This window comes from Sminthopsis crassicaudata, chromosome 1 (genome assembly GCF_048593235.1).
Source record: "Sminthopsis crassicaudata isolate SCR6 chromosome 1, ASM4859323v1, whole genome shotgun sequence".
NCBI classification, from domain to species: Eukaryota; Metazoa; Chordata; class Mammalia; order Dasyuromorphia; family Dasyuridae; genus Sminthopsis; species Sminthopsis crassicaudata.
This window is the reverse complement of record NC_133617.1, coordinates 67118563-67127103: the sequence shown is the minus strand read 5'-3', so window position 1 is coordinate 67127103 and position 8541 is coordinate 67118563. Positions and strand designations below refer to the sequence as shown.

The 8541-nt window shown below is 36.2% G+C and overlaps 1 long non-coding RNA gene across 1 annotated transcript; it reads right to left on the bottom strand.

Annotated features, from left to right (window-relative positions):
• Window positions 1–1314: 1314 nt before the first annotated feature.
• LOC141552217 (uncharacterized) lies at window positions 1315–6325 on the bottom strand. The gene is made up of 3 exons (XR_012485084.1): window positions 5977–6325; window positions 3651–3758; window positions 1315–1559 (listed from the first exon to the last, which is right to left on the bottom strand). It is a non-coding gene; the product is annotated as an uncharacterized LOC141552217 (long non-coding RNA).
• Window positions 6326–8541: the final 2216 nt, after the last annotated feature.

Below are 8541 nucleotides of genomic sequence, written 5' to 3'. Positions count from 1 at the left end.
AAAAGAATAATTTCATTTATCTTTACTTTTTTTGTATAAATAAAAGCTATATAGCCAAGAATAAAAGCAATGAATTAAGTTTTAGGGGAAAAACTTTCATAGACAATTTCTCAGATAAGATGTTATTGGGTTGTAATATTGCTGTGTTGCAAAAAATGATGGGCTAATTGATTTGGAAAAACATGGAAAGACTTGGACCTATGAAGAAAGATGCTACCCAGAGAAACAGATGACAAGTAGAAAAAACATAGGACAGTCATATATATATATATACATATGAGTATGTTTATAGATATTTATGTATATGTATATTTCTAGGTATATGTATATTTATGTGTGTGTGCATATATATATACATATATATATATATATTCTTATATGTTAAGCTATATACACAGCTTAATTGTAGCCTTCTTTAAGATGGGGGGGAGGGAGTATAAAAAAAGTAAAGCAAAAAGTACACAGCACAGAACAAAAGAAAACCAACAAGTAAACAAAGAAAAACTGGGTAGCTTTGAAAACAATGTGTGGTACATATTACATAGATTTTCTTGAAATGGAAATTTAATGTTTTCTATTGAATATTCTCTTGTGTTCTATAGTACTTGGCAATCTTTTTCTCATTTTATATTTGTTTAATATAAATTTTTTAATCCCCCAAACCCAAAATAAATAAACAATTTCCCAAGACCAAAGATTTCGGGCAAAAGGTAGAATTTGACTTGAATTTTGACTTGAAGCCATGAACCAACTTCTTGACAATTAGAGTTCTAAAGCAGCCTGAGTTTCAGGCAAAAGCTCAGCAGTCACTTATAGAATACATATTCCTTACATGTTTGGGTTGGACCAGAAGTCCCTTCCTCTTCTCAGATTCTATAATTCTGTGTGCATAAGTAAATATATTCAAAATATACAGAGAATAAGTGCCAGGCAAATCTATGAGGAGAAGGCACTAGCAGCTAGGATATCAGAGACACTTTGAATTGGAGTTACAAAGACCCAAATTCAAATCCCAGTCTCAGATATTTACTCCATGGGCAAATCACTTAATTCTCAGCCTCAGTTACCTTATCTGTAAAATGAGAACAATAAGATTCCATCTCTCAGGGTTCTTTTGAGGAGGGTCAAATGAGATGTTTGTAAAGTATTTCACAAACCTTAAATATGTATATAAATTCTTCTTCTGTCCATACTGTAAACAATGAGGAAGGAGTGATGTATAATAAGATTGGAAAGATAAGTTGGTTCCAATTTGTGAAGAGTTTTAAAAATAAAATAGAGGAGCTAATATTTGATCTTAAAAGCAATCCTTCTTCCTAAAGGCAATTTAACCTTCCCTTCTTCCCCTATTTAGTTCTGGATCTAATTCTGTATTGTACTACACTGTCCCAAATATATATAATAATGGATAAACTCTTGTCAAAATCTGAGCAATAGACATTCTTTAATCACTTGATGTCTTCTGAGTGGATGGTCCAACCCTACTCTTGTGTGGTTATTGATTTCTTCCAGGAGGCTCTCCAATATTCCAGAGCTTTATGCAACTAATGTAATGTCATCTGCAAATAGAAGCATTTGGAAGACCTCATTACCACAAAAATTTTCTCTTCATTTTGGATTCTTTGTTAAATCTCTTGCCCCATAGTAGCAAATATTTTTGATGTTGTTTTGTACTCTGACTTATGTTCATGTTCAGATGGTCACTGAACAGGATTATTGCCATTTCTTTCTCCAACTCAATTTACAGATGAGGAAACTAAGGCAATCAGAGGTTTAAATGGCTTGCCAAGGGTCACACAATAAATATCTCAGGTCATATTTGAACTTAAGTCTTCCTGACTCTAGGCCAGCGTAGGGGTAGAATAGGGAAGGGTAGGGGGTAGGAGGTGAGGGTTCTGTCCACTGCATTACCTAGTAATTCCCTTTTTTCAACTTTTTTCAAGGGCTGGGCTTAGAACCAAGAAGTTGTTGTTTAGCAATTTTTCAATCATATGCATTGGTTTATTTAATTCATTCATATTTAAAATTATGAATGATTTATATTTTTTCTTTATGTCTTTCATATTGTTTCCCCCCTCAAATTAGGATTTTTGTCTTCCTCTTCCTCTATAAAAATATTTGTCTCTGATTATTTTTTTTTAATCTACTTTAAGGCAGAAATAGCTATGTGCTCCTGGGCAAGTCATTTGACCCAATTTTTTTTTAGTTGTCCATTTGTAAAATGAGTTGGAGAAGGAAATGGCAAAATAATATCTTTGCCAAGAAAACCCTAAATGGGATCTTGAAAAGTGGGACATGGTGAAAAATGACTCAACAACCACAAATCAGAGTCTATGGATTTTATTACTGAGTCCTTTTTTGGATTTTTTTTTTTCCTGTGAATTGTAGGATGTCTTTGCTGTGGTATTTCCTACACTATATCTAAACTCTGTGGTAGGTATTTTGCTGGATACACATAGGCTTTTCAGGTTCAAACTTTTCCTTTGTGATTTTGGGTATATACCTTTCTAGCTCTGGATCTGTTTCTTCATTTGTAAAGTGATGAAGTTAGAAAAGATAATCTTTAAGATCTCTTATAGTCCTAAAATCTTTTAATCCTCCAAAGCCAAATTAAGGGGCTCTAAGAGTGAAGGAATTATGTTGTAATAGGGAGCTAGTGAGAGATCTAGGATATGGGAGAGACCTGATGATGGAAGTGGCAATTTAATTTGAGTGATCCCTTGAAATCACTGGCGTTGCCTTAGTAATAAAATCAAACCAGAACACAAAGTTAATTTAAAGAGCTCAGATACTGAGTAGTTGAGTATTTCCTGTGTTTTCTCCAATCCTGAAATCAGATAGCTTCAGTGCAATTTATGGAAAACTGTTTTTCATGTGAAAATGCTTTCATTTCACTGCAACCTTTCCAGATGGAAGATACTAAGCAGCTTGTTTCTGGAAGAATCTTGATGACATGCAAGGGAAATACCTTGGAGAGAAAGTGGATTTTGTGTAAACATTCTGTAACTAGGTTGGAAGTCAACCCTTCACTCTCTTGGAAGAAACCAAACTTACTTGTTTTAGTGCCAGGGGTTAGAATACTTTGCCTCTTTCCATTCCTCAAGGGCTCCTTGGCTGTGCTCTGGAATTTCACTCACAGAGTGGGTTCAATGATTGGTTAAAAAAAAAGATCAAGCTTTCCATCTCAAGAAGACTCAGTCCTTAACACAATTACAGAACACATGGGATTCTCCACACACAGATTAAGAAACTAGAGTTGACTAGAAGTTCACCTCTTTTGAGACAGCATCCATCCTGATTTAAAACTCTACCATGATTTCCCCAGTTCATAAGGCCTGGGGTCTAACTGAGGTCTGGATAAAATTTCCAAGTTGTTTTTTCTATACATGGCAACCAAAATCTCTGGGGAAGTAGGAAGTGAAAAAGAACAAGCATTTATTGACCATTTGTTCTATGTCATATGTATTATGCTAGACTCTTTACTGATAAAATTTCATTTGATCTTCACAAATGAGGCAGCTAGGTCATTAATAATTAGAGCCTTGGGTCTATTCAAATATAGCTTCAAATATTTATCACCTATGTGACCCTGGTCTGTATGATCTCTACCTTAGTTTTAACTATAAAATGAAGATTATAATAGCACTTACCTCACAAAGGCATCTGTACTATAGTTGATCCCTTTAGAGATTCAAGTATATTTCCTTGAGTCTTCTTTCCAAAGAGCACCTGAAATTTATCCTAGTGGATTCCTGCCACTGCAAGAATCCAATGGAATCCAAATGGAATTCTACACTCAGTTAATAGAACGAGAAGCTTCACTTAGGGACAATAGCAAAACAAAATCAAATATGCCCCAAAGACAGGCAAGGCTCCCACAAAGAACTAAATCAGAGTGGTTGATTCCTTGGGTTTTCCAGGCACACAGGCAATCTCATTCTATGGACTTGTAAGGCATGAGAATTTTAACAATAAGGCAAGTAGTCTAGATCTGTTTAAACACAGAAAACTAAGGACATTTCTCAATGAGATGCCATTATTCTAGCATTGCAAACTTTCCATTTCTAATATCAGACTTTATATTAATAAGCATGTAGTAATACATCAACTACCAGGATTTAAACATTCAATATATCTATAAATACAGCATTTTTTATAAAACCACTTCAGTGGTACTAACTTATAAAGGAGCCCAATGGAAAACTGACTATATAGTCAGACTAAATTTTTTATTTTATCCCAATTTCTCTAGGACCTCATAAACTAGCATATCCCAAACCCAAAGTCCCAGGCAGAAATTCTCTCTAGGAGTCCCCACAAACATATAAGGTCCAATTTTATTCTAGATGAGATTTCACACTTGCATTCTGACTTACTCTCCTAAGGGCCAGCTTAACTATATCTTCCCCTTAGGATTTGTTATTGTTCAGTCATTGTTCAGTTGGGACCAATTCTTCGAGATCCCATTTGAAATTTTCTGCAAAAGATACTGGAATGATTTGCCATTTCCTTCTCCAGCTCATTTTATAGATAAGGAAACTGATGCAAATGGGGTTAGATGACTTGCCAAGGGTCACACAGCTAATAAGTGTCTAAGGCTAGATTTGAACTCAGGATAAGGAGTCTGACTCCAGGCCAGGCACTCTAATTATTAGGTCACCTAACTGCCTCCCCTAGGATGCTAATATATTTATATATAATAATATCTGAGAGATAAGATAACTCTTTTTCTTCCCATCAGCTTGTACTCATAATAGCTGTGTTTTCTTATTGTTAGAGGCCATTGATTAATACCCTTGTTCCATTTTGCTACTTAATATCAAATGGCTTTTTTATTAAAAGTTGCTTCAAAAACACAAAATAAATATACAAACATTCTTACCAACATCTCAAGAGCATAACTCTCTTCTACATCACCTAAATCTCTAGAGGAATAGGCTCAATTCCTACATAGTACCTCCAAGTTTATCTCCACAGGCAACCTCTTTGCCAAATAAGTACTCATTTTAGCTTTCCATTGGGTCCCAAAGGCTTCCTCAGAGGTTGCTTTTTTGCTCACTGGAGCACTGATGCCACAGCACCCACCCTGTACTCCCAGATTTCTATGGTTCACCTTTTGAAATTCTCAAGTTTCCCTTTACTGAGAATGGAGATTTTTATGTTTCACTCTAGTAACCTTTCCAAACTCTCAAAGTTGGAGACTCTATTCCCTTTACTGAGAATGGAGATTTCTGTTTCACTCCCTCTACTTTTTGAAACTCCCAAGGTTGGAGGTTCTATTCCTTTCACTGAGAATGGAAAAATAAAAAAGTTAAGGCCCGTTTCTTAGAGCTGTTTTGCACATGGGGATTATTGTTATGTTGTTATAATATTTTTGTGTTATATGATAGATTTATATTATATATATTATAATTATTAGTAGTAATCATTATTAAATTGAGAAAAGAAAAGAGAGGACAAATGGAAGGAAATCAACTTTTCTCAGCCTATTTCAGAAAAGATACTTAAGCATAGGGCATCATAGAAATCATTACCTGACTTCAGAAGGGAGAAGATCTTTCCTCTTCCCTGAATGGTTTCTCATCAGATGCTGTGAGCAAAATGTCACTGAGATCTCTCAAGACCCAGAAAGGCATGGGCAGTTAGGTAGCACAATCACCGAGGACTCAGCCCTGAATTCAAATCTGTGTTCAGAACCTTGACACTTACTAATTGTGTGACTCTGGGAAATTAACTTAACCCTGATTACCACATTAAAAGTGAACAAAAAGAAACAAGAATCTCCTCCTGTTCCCCCCACCCCCAAACAGCAGAAGAATTAATTAATGCTGATGATAAGCCAATTAAAAAACCTTTCCTTCATCCCATGAGCTGGGGAAGTCAGCCCGAACCAGTTATAGATTATCTATACCTATTCCAGTCCCTCCAAAGCACTTTATTTATGCATCAGTTTGATTCTTCCAGAAGCAAACTCACCAGGGTCTTCCATTGCATTAGCTGAGAAAGCTGGTGTGACTGCCCAGGTACTTTCAGATCTCCATTACACTCAGAAGGACAAGATCCTATTAGTGACTTGATCCCTTTGAGGTCTCCCAATTCCCAGAGTCAACTTCTCCAACTTCACCAATGAATATGGGATAATCCCCAATCCCTTTTCCACTCTAGTCATCCTCCTTCTTTGGATCAGTCTCTCCTAAAATGAGACTGAGCAAAATGTTCCATGTATAATTGAACCATAGAGGAGAATAATAATTAATCATAACAGATTTTTACAATTTATATAGCAACTTAAGGTTTGCAAAGTGCTTTATAAATATTGTCTTATTTTATCCTCATAACAGCCCTGGGAAAGCAGATGCTATTATTATTATTATGCCCATTTTTCAGATGAGGAAACTGAAGCAGGTGCAGATTAAGTGATTTGCCCAGGTTCCATCAGTCAGTAAGTATCTGAGGCCACATTTGAACTCAAGTTTTCCTGGCATAAGGTCCAGTGCTCTATCCACTGGGCCACTTAGCTACCTCAATAGATTTCCAAACATAGATTTCAGGAGCTCCATGAACTGTACCACAATTTAAGTGTGTGTGTGTGTGTGTGTGTGTGTGTGTGTGTGTGTGTGTGTGTGAGAGAGAGAGAGAGAGAGAATTTTAATATAATTGGTTTCTTTTGACATCATATGAATTTCATTTTATTCATTTGTCTTTTAAGAAAGGATCCCCAGCCTTCACTAGATTGTCCAAAAGATCCAGAACACAGAGTCTCCAGAACTAAGTGACCTTTAAGTTCTTTCCAGTTCTGATGTCTAAGATTCTTTCTGCTTCACTCCCTTTTCTGAAGCAGTGTGAGGAAGATTAGTCCCCTTCCACCTGGCTTCCCCCCTCCTCTTTGCAATTCAACAAATAACCATTACTAAAAATAACTCCCATTTCTACAATGCTTTAAATCACTTAATCTCTCAGGGCTCTTGGCAACTCATACCATAAGTTACAGAGAAGGTGCCTACCTGTATTTTACATCCATGAAATCAAAGGTCTAGTGCTGATACTCCTTTCCTTTAAGGTTTTTTTGAAACAGCTTCACAACAACCCAAGAGTTAGTGCAAAGGTTAATGCAAAGGTTATTTGATAGATGAGGAAAATGGAATTTAATGAACATAGCCAGAATGTATAAGAGTTGGGATTTGAATCCACAATCCATGTTCAATGCTCTTTCAACATCCATTGCTGTCTGTTATAATTATTAGGATTGCTTAAAGCTGATCTTTTCCATATGATCACATTTAATTGCTCCCTATTTTGCTATCCTCTCTAGTTTTATCTATAGAGTTCCAATATTTAGGAGACCTTTTTCTTTTTGTTGCTTGATTCTTTGTGACACCCCCCCCCATTTGGGGTTTTCTTGGCTAGGATAATGGAGTGGTTTGCTGTTTCCTTCTCCAGGTCATTTTACAGATGAGAAAACTGAGAAAAACTGAGTTGTGACAGCTAGTAAGTGTGTAAGGCCAGATTTGAATTGAGGTCTTCCTGACTTCAGCACTCTATGCATTGCCTCCCTTAGCTAACCTTTTTTTGTTTGTTTTTTTAGGTCTTTTAAGATTTTGTGGGTACTAGAAAAGGACTTTGTTTTGTGTCAGAAATTAGCTCATCATTATTAAAAATACTGTACAATTTCTCAGATCAGCCTGTACCTTTTTTTTCCCCTATTCAGTTTTAGGTCTAGTTCATCGTCTGTGTATATACTGATGGCTAATTCAAAGGGTTACCCATCCAACTGCAAGTCAAAGTCTAGTTGATAGGTTTCGCATCCATTGGGTTTTTCCTGTATGGATTGTTAAGCTATCTTTTTTGAGGGCTCAAGAACGTGTCAGACGCTGTTCTAAATGCTGGGGAATCAAAGAAAGGCAAAATCAGTCCCTACTCTCAAAAAGTTCACAGTTTAATGGAGGAAGTAATATATGTACAAACAAAATGTCCACAGAACAAATTGGAGAAAATCTCTTAAGGAAAGCATTAGTGTTTATAAGATTCAGGTGATATTTTAACTGGGACTTGAAGGAATCCAGGAAAGCAGGACATAGAAATGAAGAGGTAGTACCTTCCAGGCATGGAAGTGAAAATGTCCAGAGTTGTGAGAAAGCAAAGAGAACAGCAGAAGACCAACATCACTGGATTATAGAGAATGTGGGAGGGAGTACGGTCTAAGAAGATTGGAAAGCCAGAGTTTTAAAATCTAAACGAGGATTTTATATTTGATCCTGGAAGATGAGAAGGAGCCACTGAAAACGGTTGAGTAAGGGAGCGACTTGTAATCAGTTTGACTGGCAAGGATATTGGTGTGATTTGCCATTTTCTTCTCCAGTTTATTTTACTTTTGAGGAAATTGAGGTTAAACAGAGTTAAGGCACTTAGCTAGTAAGGGTTTGAAGCAGATTTGAACTGGCTTTTGAATAGGCTATTACAATATCCCAGGTGTAAGATAATGAGGAGCTGTTTCAGGCTGGTGGTAGTGTAAAAGAGAGGAGTCCCATATGAATGATGCTA